This window comes from Theropithecus gelada, chromosome 1 (genome assembly GCF_003255815.1).
Source record: "Theropithecus gelada isolate Dixy chromosome 1, Tgel_1.0, whole genome shotgun sequence".
NCBI lineage: Eukaryota > Metazoa > Chordata > Mammalia > Primates > Cercopithecidae > Theropithecus > Theropithecus gelada.
Window position 1 is genome coordinate 176,773,623 of NC_037668.1, and position 13,687 is coordinate 176,787,309.

The window sequence follows — 13,687 nt, forward strand, 5'->3', positions numbered from 1 at the left end:
AACAATTTTTTTTTAATTGGCTGTTGTGATGGTTGGTGCTGTTGATTAGACTTTCCTATTTGTATTAAATCTCTTGTTATTTGCCTGGTTAATTTGTTTCACACAGACACACACCCCACATACACACACTCACACAAATGCATTATAAACCAATATCTGCTAAAAATATATAATCAACTATGTATATATCACTCTCATTAAAAATTATTAAAATCACAAAAATTAAACATAATCTTTCATACTCACTTCTATTTGGTATGAAAATTACCATTTGATACTCTTAAATTATCTTTGACTATTTTGTGTATAATTTTGAGCTAAGGGATTTAAAAAACATATTCTGAATGAAATAACTACTAACACTACATCTATTACTAATAAATTTCAATTGCTTCCCCTTTTGTCTGTTCAGTGTGTATCCATCGTTCTGATGAACATACTAGAAAGTGAACACAGTGAATATTTTGGACATATTCTGCTTTTTGCTAACTAAACATATGAACTCAATTATGGAGACAAAAGAAGTATACTCATCATTTTTTGTGATAGTGAGGTTAAATATACTTTGTATAAGTTTTGTGGAAATTTGCAAGTTTTTGTCTTTTTTATACCTTTTGATCACTTTCTATTTTTAAGGATTCTATAAACAATTTGAATCCAGTGGGTAAGATTTCCCGGGTTTATCGTGTCTGGTTTACTTAAAAGCCTATTTTTTTATTTCATTGCCTTTTCCTACCCTTTATGATATCCTTTGCCAATTAATTTATAAGCTTTTTTTTGGCTACACTTTATTTTCTTAAAATTCCAATCACGTTAATACTTTCATTTCCTTTCTTCATATATGTGCTTGCAAAACCTTCTTGTATGATATCAGATTGAACTCAGTCAAGATTTGTTGCTAAACCATTATTTCATTGCAGTAGATAAGAGACTAATTTACCTTAAATATGCATAAATCAAGTTAAACTCACAAGCAACAATACAGTAAATATGTATAGTTAATAAATGTGTTTGATAATTTTGCCTGAAATGACTGATTGGCTCCATTTCAATAAATTTATGATTGGTAAAGAATCAGCACCAAAACCTATAAAATTCTTACAGAGATCAAATGTAAATAAGAGGCTTTATTTCAGTCAAAATAAGTTTAATTTTATCAACTTTTAAACATAACAGACATAAACTAAGCTCACATACAATATGCTTTTTTCCTAGAAAGAATGCAGAATGTTAACAGATTTACAAAAGAGACATATAATCCAAAAACATTAATGAGTATTTATTGTGTGATTTATTCTCCTTAATAAACACAATGTTGATCTAAGTTTATAAGATGTGTGATTTATTATATAGAAAAAAATACTTCTATTAAAGCTAATTTTAAATTAATTATATTAAGGATTTTCAAATAATATCTGGACAAATACAATGATAATGTTATAATTTCTTGTATCAGTCACATTATTATTTTATATAATAATTTTATTTTATGGTAAAATAACTTTCAGCTACTGTTTTATATGGTGCTAATTTTATTTGATTCCTCAATTTTTGATTCCTTACTCGACTTTTGAATAATTCTTTACTTACTCAATTTTTGATTCCTTACTTACAGTGTTTTAGTAGAATTATCAGTGTTACACAAGGCATAATTATTCAGTTAACTAAAACATTATGCAACTAACTTTTCATCCACATCTCTAAAGCATTTAGTGGTCTAATTATTTTTAAAATACAGTGTATTGAATAGTTTATTTTTAGCTCATTTTGGTTTTGCTGTTTGTTAATCTTATTGCTCAGAAAGAAGAAAAAAAGGAGGAAGTAAAGAAGCAGCAGCAAGAATAGAAACAAGAAATAGGCCGGGCGCGGTGGCTCACGCCTGTAATCCCAGCACTTTGGAAGGCGGAGGCGGGTGGATCACAAGGTGAGCACATGGAGACCATCCTGGCTAACAGGGTGAAACCCTGTCTCTACTGAAAATACAAAAAATTAGCCGGGCGTGGTGGCGGCCACCTGTAGTCCCTGCTACTCGGCAGGCTGAGGCAGGAGAATGGAGTGAACCCGGGAGGTGGAGCTTGCAGTGAGCAGAGGTCGCGCCACTGCACTGCAGCCTGGGCGACAGGGCAAGACTGCGTCTCAAAAAAAAACAAACAAACAAAAAAAAAAACAAACAAAAAAAAAAAAAAAAGAAAAAAGAAATAAGAAATAGAAGAAGAAGCAAAGAAGAAAAGATGAAAAAAGGATGAGAAGATAGAGGAAAGAACACTTGAGGGAATTTAGGAGCCTTATTATTTGGTACCTTTTTTATTTCCTCACTGGTTCACAAAATTTGAAGAAGTCCAAGACTACCACCACCAAAAACAAGCAAAAAAAAAAAAAAAAAAAAAAAATTCATTCCCTAAATTGTGTTCAATGTACATATGTAATTCTTACTGTAACAAAAGTTCCCTTCTCGCTAATTTTCTCAATTCTTCAATACTTTAAAAATTGGACTTTCATGTTTTTTTATTTTATAGACCCTTTCCAGTTATTAAAAATAAAAAGAAAATAAAGCACATGGAACTATTTTGTGACTTTCCTGAATTATAGATGTATCCAATTTTGATCTCGTTATGGAATTTTTTAATGAATATCAATATCAACAATATTTTAATATAACAAGAAAAGCACATATTTTTATTTTTGTTATTTTTATTTTTTTTTGACTGAGTCTGGCTCTCCCACCAGATCATGTGGTGATGCAATCTCAGCTCACTGCGACCTCTGCCTCCCAGGTTCAAGAAATTCTCCTGCCTCAGCCTCCCAAGTAGCTGGGATTACAGGCACCCACCCCTGTGGGTTTCACCATGTTGGCTGGTCTTGAACTCTTGACCTCAAGCGATTCGCCCACCTCAGCCTTCCAAAGTGCTAGGATCACAGTTGTGAACCACCGCATCCAGACAAAAAGTATGTTTTTCAGGGAATTTCTTCTGCATGATGTTTTACTAATAATTTTATTGTAAAGAGTGATTATTTCCCTGAAGCCTTAGTGATCCTGAGCATTTCATTTAAATAGTCATATATTTTTAAATTCTTGCCATTTTCTTTGATAAATATCATACATTTTAAATGTATATATTTCAGGGGGACTTGATGAGTTTGAATTTTTCCAACATTGACTGTTTCTATTATAAATAAGTCAACTAACTCTTACTGACATATTAGCAATTTTCTTATTGATGTGAACACTCTCAATATTAAACAAAGCAACAATTTACTATTTATAATTCAAACTTATGATGGTGTTTTTTAAAAAACTATAGAAAAAAATACATATACAAAATTTACCAGCTTTACCACTTTCAAATGTACAGATCATAAAGGTTAATTATTTTCACATTGCCATGCAAGAGATATACAGAAACTTTTTATCTTGGAAAAGTGTAACTCTAATTCTATTGAACAGTAATTTCCCATTTCATCCCTCCTGTGGTGTTTTTAAATACAGCAATACAAACTAGCTGAAAATTGAAAAAAATAAAAAATATTAAATGCACAGCACAAAAAAATGAATAGGGTAATTTAGCTTATGACTTCCAATAAAAAAAAGTTAAATGAGAGTTCATAATGTTTAAATATCACATAAAATAAATTTAATTTATACTTGAAATTTTAAAATATTAATAACAAAAATAAAAGAAATACATCACATTAGTATATATTTAATAAAACTAAATACAATTATGTTTAAATATTTCTAACTATGATAAATCATGAAAAGCTATAAAAAGCATCCTATAAACTTTTGAATATTTAGGTTAGGAAACCATGTACCTCTCTTTTTTAAAAAGTTTCATTCCAGTTTTGACACACAGGTGTTTTTGGTAAGTATATTAATTTATTTTCTTAGTGGAAATTTTCAAGACAAGAAAAAATAAAAAAGTTTTATCAATTATATTACCCAAAATCTTAGTACCCGGAGGATTCAGAGGCTAAAATTAAGCCTGAGAATAGCACTGTGTATATATATTTCACAGTGTAGAATTACAGCAAATGCTAATTACGTTGTTTGTTCAGGGAAGGAATGCCTATAAACCACCTACAAATATGTCCAAAATAAAGGAAGGTATCTTGTGATTTTAACACATTAGACATGTAGAACAGTGAGTCAAAAGCAAAAGCAGATAAAAACACTAAAATAAGTAAGTTTTTTAGAAGATTAAAAAAATGACTTTGCACTGTTTGGTTAATGATTTAGTATTGACTTATTCTGTCTCCATTTTATTTTACAATGGAAACTGTCTAACTGTACGCTAAATTTATGCAATAAGGATACCTCACTACTCTGGAAAGAACAAGAGGACAGAATGGGTAGGAAACCATACTCGATTAAAGAGTGAGTTTTGATACATGATTTTGTGACTCTACCTCTTACGTAAGAATGAAGATTGTGGTGATAACTCCTCAATTCCTCATCAGTGCAACTAGATGCCTTGAGTATACCGATGTGGAAAGCATCAAGAACAAATAGGAGGAAACTTGAATGATTCAGATGCAGCCTATTTCCACAATATTATTTTCCTTATATCTGCTGTTCTGAATTTAACTAATTATCTCTTGACAGCTTGCATTGTTAAACTGGGTTAATGACATCAGAAGACAAGCAGCTGGATGGCTGTACTCCTTCAGTTTTCATACTACTGGTTCATATCCTCTCCTGACTCTCCTGACACTTGGATACATCCTTGAAATTGGATTACTGTATGAGATAAAAACAAAGAATGCAGGTATAATTATGAATCTCTCTTAGGAACCTGTGCATCTGTAGTCATGATAATGATAATTGTGCCAGCTGCCTCTGCCTTCTTGTAAAGGCCCTTCATTTTTTCCCTGAAATTTGTTCACCATGAGATATCTAGAAATACACAATCTGCTTGCTTTTCCAGTGATAGCAAGCATGGAAAAAGGTTTTCAGTGTAATATATAGTCTGAATATTCTCAAAAGATCCTCTTAATGTCTCTAATAACAAAATAACTTTTTCATAGAGAACTATACATACATGCTCTCAGGTTATGTAAACTTCTGTTTTTACTTATATTAAAGCAAAACTTTCCCTAAAAATGAGAAAAAAATCTAAATGAATTGTATCATTATCTGAGGTGATAAAGTATCAAATATTGTGAAAGTTTCTATTTAAGGTATTTTTAGAAATCAAATCTGCATAAAATTATTTGACAATTTGAAATAAATTTAGAATTTAAACAATTTATACTATAACACTAAATAACACATACAAACATTTTTTGTTTGAGTGTGGTTGCCTTAAAATTTTTTGATAGTGCAATGAAAATAATGGCTACTTGTGAGAAAATTGTAAGAGACTAGGACAAAGAATAGAGAACATAGGTAGATAGACAGATAGACAGACAGACAGATAGATAGATAGATAGATAGATAGATAGATAGATAGATAGATAGATAGATAGATAGATAGATAGATAGATGGATAGATAGATAGATACATAATCAATGGATATGGATAGGTCATAGATAGATATAGACAAACAGAAAAGGTAAATTAACTTTTTGAGCCAGATGGTAAAGAAAGTTAATAGTATATAGTCATTAAATTTACTTGGTTATAATTATACAGTATGTCCAATGTTTAATAATTTCAAATGCAATTTAGTAGAATTCAGAGATTTTGATATTTATATACATTTCTGAAGAAATATAAAATATGTGAACATTAAAGATGACTTATATATGTAATTACTTATAAATGGAGAGTTTTACAATAGATTGTACCCTTTATGAACCACACTTTAAAAGATTCAGTAAGAATATCTTTATAACTTAGATATTCTATATTTTCCTTGCGTAAAGTTTTACCTTTGATCATTTTAGTATTTTAGTTAATCCATTAAGATAATAGAGAATGTAGACACAGGAAGATTGCAATAAGAATTACTAAAATAATAATAATGTTAAAAACAAAATAACAAATGTCATTTAAGTGCAGTGGGAAACAAGTGTGTCTAATAAACAATAGAATTGTACAATATGTGACTTATCAAAGTTTTTTGTCTCCTGTGTTATTCCTTTCATTAATTCTATGTTTCTAATATTAGGTGATATTAAAATCAGGTGTTTCAAATGTGGTTTTAATTAGTAAATATAAATTTACTCCATGGCAATCATATTAACATATTCTCTATTATTTCAAGCTACGTACAACTTCAAATAATTGTACAGGTTGGTTTGAAAACCAGAATAAATTCAAATTAATATAACCAGTGATCACAGAAATATTTATATTTCACATACTCTCAGTAGGATTTGAATTGCTGATAAATGCAAAACAAATAGATAACAAGCAAAATTGTAAAAAATATATTTTTTTATCTAGCTTCTGTTAAATCTATTTACAATTCAGATTAATTATAAACCATAAGACAATGTTTGAAAATTGTGTGTGAATGGTGCATTTGAGATGTTAGGGATATATTAAAGACATTAAATGAATACATCTTACTCTCTTCTTTCTTTTAAAAATGAATTCTGGCCAGGTGCACTGGCTCACACCTGTAATCCCAGCACTTTGGGAGGCTGAGGTGGGCTGATCATTTGAGGTCAGGAGTTTGAAACCAGCCTGCCCAACATGGTGAAACCCCACCTCTATTAAAAGTACAAAAATTATCAAGGTGTGATGGTGGACACCTATACCTATAGTGCAAGCTACTTGGGAGGCTGAGGCAAGGAATAGCTTGAGCCTAGGAGGGGAAGGTTGCTAAAACCAGAAGCTAGGAAAGGGCTGATAGCCATCATTGATATCCTAAGTATGTAGGACCTCCTCAAACCCTCCAATGGCCCCTTGAATATCCTGACATTGGGATTACAGGAACCCAACTGCTGCCTTGGCTGGAGTGCAGTGGTAGGATCTTGGCTCACAGCAACCTTTGTCATCCGAGTTCAAAGGATTCTCCTGTCTCAGCCTCCCAAGTAGCTGGGATTACAGGCACTTGCCACCATGTCTGGCTAATTTTTGTATTTTCAATAGAGACAAGGTTTCACCATGTTCGTCAGACTTGTCTTGAACTCCTGACCTCAAGTGATCTGCCCGCCTCGGCCTCTCAAAGCTCTGGAATTACAGGCGTGAGCCACCGCACCCAGCCTTACCACTTTTATTCATCATAGTACTGGAAGTCCTAGCCAGAGCAATTAGGCAAGAGAAAGTAATGAAAGCCATCCACACTGTAAAAGAGGAAGTCAGATAGTCTCTATTTGCCGGCAACATGATCATGTGTATAGAAATCCCTACTGGCTCTACCAAAAATCTGTTAGAAATAACAAATGAGTTTAGTAATTGCATGATACAAAATCAAAATACAAAAATCAGTACCATTTCCATGTAGAATTTATTTCAGGGATAAAAAGATGGTTCAATACAAACAAATCATACACCAGTCAATAGTGAACTACCAGAGAAAGAAGTCAAAAAAGCTATTTAATTACAGAAGCTACAACAAACAAACAAACAAACAAAAACACTAGAAATAAATTTAACCAAGGAAGTAAGAGATCTTACAATGAAAACTGCAAAACTTTGATTTAAGATATTAAAGAGGACACAAATAAGTAGAAAGATACCCTATTTGTATAAACTGGAGGAATTATTATTTTTAAATTGTCCATGTCACCCAATACAATCTACAGATTCAATTACATTCTTCACAGAAATAGATAAAACACTCCTAAATTCCAGATGAAAATACAAAGGCCAGATAGACAAAGAAATCTTGATCAAAAAGAACAAAAATGGAGGCATCACACTACCTGGTTTAAAAATATACTACCAAGAAATAGTAACCAAAGCCACATGGTCCTAGAAAAAAAAAAAAAAAATACACAGGCCAAAGAAATAGAATAGAGAAGTTAAAATAGATTCATGCATTTACAGTAAACTAATTTTGAAGAAAGACACTAACAGCACACATTTGGGAAGGGCAATCTCTTCAATAAATTGTGGTGGGAAAACTGGATACTCACATGCAAATAATGAATATAGAACCCTATCATTTGCCATATACAAAAATCAACTCAAAATTGATTAAAAATTTAACTGTAAGCCACAAACTATAAAAATACTAGAACAAAACATAGCAAAAATATGTCATGATATTTGTCAGGGCAAGAATTTTTTTGAATTGACCTCAAAAGCACAGGCAAAGCAAAAATGGACAAATGGAATTACATCAAACAAAAAGGCTTCTGCACCGCAAAGGAGGCAATCAACAGAACAAAGGGACAACCCACAGAATGGGAAAAAGTATTTATGAACTAAACTGTGCTTTTGAAAACGGGGTGTGTATATATATATGTATACACACACACACACACACACACACACTCAATAGCCAAAAAACAAATAACTCAATTTAAAAATCAGCCAAGGCCAGGCGCGGTGGCTCATGCCTGTAATCCCAGCACTTTGGGAGGCCGAGGCAAACGGATCACGAGGTCAGGAGATCAAGACCATCCTGGCTAACACGGTGAAACCCCGTCTCTACTAAAAATACAAAAAATTAGCCGGGCGTGGTGGCGGGCGCCTGTAGTCCCAGCTACTTGGGAGGCTGAGGCAGGAGAATGGCGTGAACCCAGGAGGCGGAGGTTGCAGTGAGCCGAGACTGTGCCACTGCACTCCAGCCAAGGCAGCAGTGCGAGACTCTGTCTCAAAAATAAATAAATAAATAAATAAATAAATAAATAAATAAGTCAGCCAAAGACCTGAATATACGTTTCTCAAAAGACGACATACAAATGGCCCTGAGGTAGGTGAAAACGCATGCTCAACATCACTAATCATCAGAGAAGCGCACACCACAACCACAATGAGGTATCGCCTTATCCCCGTTGGAATGGCTTAAAAAGTTATAAAATAACAAATACTGGGGAGGATGTAGAGAAGGAAGAACTCTTACACAATTTTTGGTAATATAAATTAGTAAAACCACTGTGAACAACAATATGTAGTTTCCTCAAAGAGTAAAAAAAAATAACTACCATATGATCCAGCAATCTCATTATAGGGTATCTATCCAAAGGCAATGAAATAAGTATGTTAAATAGATATCTGTATTACCATGTTTATTGCAGAGCTATTTCCAATAAGCCAAAATATGAGACCAACCTAAATCCCCGTCTACAGAGAAATGGATAAAGAAAATGTGAAATATATATGTTGGTATTAAGTCATAATTCAGAATGCAATTCTGCCATTTGGATGAAACTGGAAGACTTTACCTTAAGTATAGAAAGACAAACACCATATGATTTTACTCATACATGGAATCTTAAAAGATTGATTTCATAGTAGAGAGTATAAGAATTGTTACTAGAGGCTGAGAGGCTGAGGAGACTAAAGAGGATGAGGGAACATGGAGTTGTTCGATGTGTTCAATGTCACAGCTAGGCAGGAAGAAAAAGATTGGTATTCTATTACACAGTCAGATGATGATAGCAAATAAAAATGCATTGTATATTTCAAGATTGCTAGAAGATAAGATTTTGAATGTTACTATTACAAAAAATAATAAATGTTTAAACTGATGAATGTGCTAATTACCCTGATTTCATCATTTCACAATGTATATATACATGCATTGAAAGAGCACATGGTGCCCCATAAATATGTAAAATTATTTGTCAATTGTAAATAAAAGTTCATTTCAAAAATGTATTTAAATGGGAAAATATACTCATTGATAGAAGGTTTAATATTGTTAGAATATTAACTGTCCTCTGAAATTGAGGTGTAGATTCAATGATATCCCTACCAAAATCTCATCTCTGGTTCTTTAAATTAAAACTGACATGATGGTTCTGAAATTCGTATTGAAGTACAAGAAACCTAGAATAGTGGAAACAATTTTTTAAAAGAACAAACTTGGAGGATTCACATTTACCAATATCAAAACTTACTACCAAGCTCTAGTAATCAAGACAGCAGAGTTCTAAGAAAAAGAAAACAAATAGGTTAATTCCATGTAATTGAGAATAGAAAAATAAATCCTTATATATAATGTCAGTTGATTTTTACAAGAGTTCTATGACAATTCAACAAGGAAAGACTTGTTTTCTCAACAGATGATGTTGGGGCAAGTAGGCATACATACACAAAACAATGAAGTTACACCTCTACTTCACCCATATACAAATATTAACTCAAAATGGACCACAGACCAAAATGTAAGAGCTGACATTATAAAAGTCATAGAAGAAAAAACAGGGGAAAATCTGAACACTGTAGTCAATGATTTTTTTAGACACAACCCCAAAAGCATAGGCAACAAAATAAAAAAATACAGATAAGTTAGATTTCATGGAAATTAAAAAGGTTTGTTGTGCAAGGCACGGTGGCTCATGTCTGTAATCCCAGCGGATCACCTGAGATCAGGAGTTTGAAACCAGCCTGGCCAACATGGTGAAACCCCTTCTCTACTAAAAATACGGAATAATTAGCCTGGGCGCGGTGGCACACACCTGTAGTCCTACCGACTCGGGAGAATGGCTTGAACACGGAAGGCGGAGGCTGCCATAAGCAGAGATTGCGCCACTGCACCCCAGCCTGGGTGACAGAGTCAGACTCCGTCAAAAAAAAAAAAAAAAAAAAAAAAAAGAAGAAGAAGAAGAGGAAGAAGGAGAAGGAGGAGGAGGAGAAAAAGTTTGTTGTTCAAACAGCAAAATCAACAAAATAAGAAAACAATTCATTGAGTGGGAGAAAATATTTGCAATCCATGTATCTGATAAAAAATTTATATCCAGGACATACAAAAAGTCTGAGAACGTAAGCATAAAAACCCACATAACCCGGTTAGAAAATGGGCCATCAGGAAACAACTTGAAATAACATTTCTCCAAAGAAGACATATAAAGGACAAGAACATTAAAATGTGCTCAATATTTTTAATTATTAAAGAATAAAAATTGAAAATATAATAAGATATCACTTCACACTGTTAAGGATTACTAAATTAAAAAAAAAAAAACAAGAATAGCAAGTGATGATAAAGATGTGGGGAAACTGCAACCCTCATACTCTGCTAGTGGAAATGCAAAGTATTCAGCTGACAGTTTGTTGGTTTCTCAAAACGTTAAACATAGAGTTGCCATATGATCCAGCAATTCAGCATTTCAATATGTAATACACTCTAGGAAAATGAAAACATAGGTCCACACAAGATCTTAGATGCTGGTGTTTATACCAGAATTATTCATAATAGCCAAACTGTGCAAGCCAACCAAATGTCCACCAACTAGTGAATATATAAATTAGGTATTATTTCGCCATGCAAAGGAATAAAGTACTGATGCATTTTATAATCTGGATGACCCTGCAAACATTGTATTAAGTGAAAGAAGCCAATTTTTTTTTTCATTTAAATGCAATGTCTAGCAAAGACAAATTCATAAAGACTGAAACTTTATTGGTGGTTGCCTAGAGCTGAGGTCTAGTGAGATGGGGTGTGACTGATAATGGTTATGAAGCTTCATTTTCGGTGATAAAAATGTTAGATTGAGTGCTGGTAGACATTTTTTGGAACATATGAAAACCATAAATGATACACTTTAAAAATGTTTTATGATACACGATTTTTATTTTAAAAATTGTTATAAAATAAAAATTTTAAATGCCAATTATTTTTTATTGAAAAAGTATTGGAATATGAATTATATATTTTTTATTGTAAACTAAAGATTATCAGTATTTAAAGCTTTAACTGTTGTAAGTCTATATTGTAATTACTCCTTGGCAATATTCCAGGTTGGTCACACAGAGTACACATTTATATTAGAAGTTTGATTAACTGGAGCTGATATGGAAGATAATAAGACTTTTTTAGTGTGAAAACTTCAATAAATTAACCTATCTTATACGAACATATTTCTACAAAAGAATTGCTATCATATTAATGATAAAAATAGCTGCAAATTAACAAGCAACAAACAACCCCATTTAAAAATAGGCAAAATACATGAACAAACACTTCTTGAAAGAGACATGCACACAGCTAAAAAGCAATATGAACAAAATGCTAATCATCACTAATAATCAGAGAAATGCAAATCAAAACCACAACTAAAGACTATATCACTCCAGTCAGAAAGGCTATTATCCAAACTTCCCACATAACAGATGCTGGCAAGGTTGAGGAGAAAATGGAATGCTTATACACTTTTGATTAGAATGTTAAACTAGTTCAGCCACTGTGAAAAGCAGTGTGGAAATTTCTCAAAGAACTTAAACAGAGCTACCATTTGACCCAGCAATTCTATTACTGGATGTATACCCAAAAGAAAATAGATTAATGTATCAAGAAGCCATACGCGCTGCTATATTCACTGCTGTGGTATTCACAATAGCAAAGACATATAATCAACCTAGGTGCCCATCAATGGTAAATTGGATAAAGACAGCATGGTACATATACACCATGGAATACTTTGTTATGTAGCCATGAAAAATAATGGAACCATTTCCTTTGCAGCAACATGGAATGAGCTGCAAGTCATGATCCTAAATGAAGTAATGCAGGAAGAGAAAACCAAATATCACAAATTCTGACATACAAGAGGGAGCTAAACCTTGAGCATACATGGACATAAATATGAGAAAAGTAGACACTACAGACTACCAAAGGTGTGAGGTTGTGAGGAGGATGTGGGTTGTGAAACTACTTATTGAGTGCTATGCTCACTATCTGGGTACAATTTACTCATGCAACAAATCTGCACGTGTACCTTTTACATCTAAAATAAAAGTTGAAGTTGAAAACAAATAGCTTACAGCAAGGTTACCAAATTGAGAAATCAATGTCAACATCTGTAGGTTGTTTAATCAGTCCTGCATTATTAGTAGTAAAATAATTATACATTGAACTATTTTATTTCTACCTTCTAAATTTATTTTAAAATTCATATTTTGTAAAGGTAGTGCTGTAGGATAAATGTTAATGCTATAACAAATTAAAGATTATATAAGAAGGTTCTGTGATAAGCCTTCATAAACTAATTTTTGGAAATAAAAGCTGGGTTACTTATACATTTTAAAATAACTTCCCATTATATTTATTTAATATGCACATTTCAAAGACATGACAATAATCAGGTGAGCTTTGACATAGTAATATACTTGTAAAAAATCAGATATCATTCTGAATAAGACTAAGCTTTATCTGTAAAGAATATATTTCTCTTTATTCACTCATGCATTCTATCAATGTAAACAGTAAACAAGACAGATTAATTACTTTCATTTATAGTTTATAGTTTCATATGGATAGACAATGATGCATCTGATTAGGATAGCCTAGGTTGATTCTATACTATTTTTTCTTTCTTTTTTTTCTTGATACATAGTCATTGTACATAGTTTTGTGGTACATGTGATATTTTGATATACATACAATGTGTAATGATCAAATCAAGGTAGAAGGGATATTCATCACCTCAGATATTTACCATTTATTTGTGTTGGGAGTCGCCTAAATTTTCTCTTCTAGCTATTTGGAAAAACAATCTACCTACTCTACTATCGAACATTAGAACTTACTCCTTCAATCTAACTGTGTTTTGTATCCATTAACCAAACCTCTCTTCATTACTCCCTCTCCTCTACTCTTTCCAGCCTCTGGTAACCACAATTCA